Source organism: Penaeus monodon, chromosome 29, assembly GCF_015228065.2.
Source record: "Penaeus monodon isolate SGIC_2016 chromosome 29, NSTDA_Pmon_1, whole genome shotgun sequence".
NCBI lineage: Eukaryota > Metazoa > Arthropoda > Malacostraca > Decapoda > Penaeidae > Penaeus > Penaeus monodon.
Genome location: NC_051414.1, coordinates 20,769,178 through 20,769,399, shown reverse-complemented (window position 1 = coordinate 20,769,399; position 222 = coordinate 20,769,178).

Genomic DNA, 222 nt, shown 5'->3' with positions numbered 1-222 from the left:
TCTCCCCCGTCAAACCCATGAATCCCCGCAGTGTCGGCCGGATAAGAACCTGTATGTGTGTCCCGCTCTGTGAGTGTTGTGTGTTTGTTGTAGGCCATATGCACTATAACAAGTCGTGAGGAGTGTCCATACATATGAACCCACACAGTAGGCGCAGTGGCTATACGACGAATAGCAGAACCAGTAGATGATTTGGCTTCAGGTATTCTCACCATTAGCCTC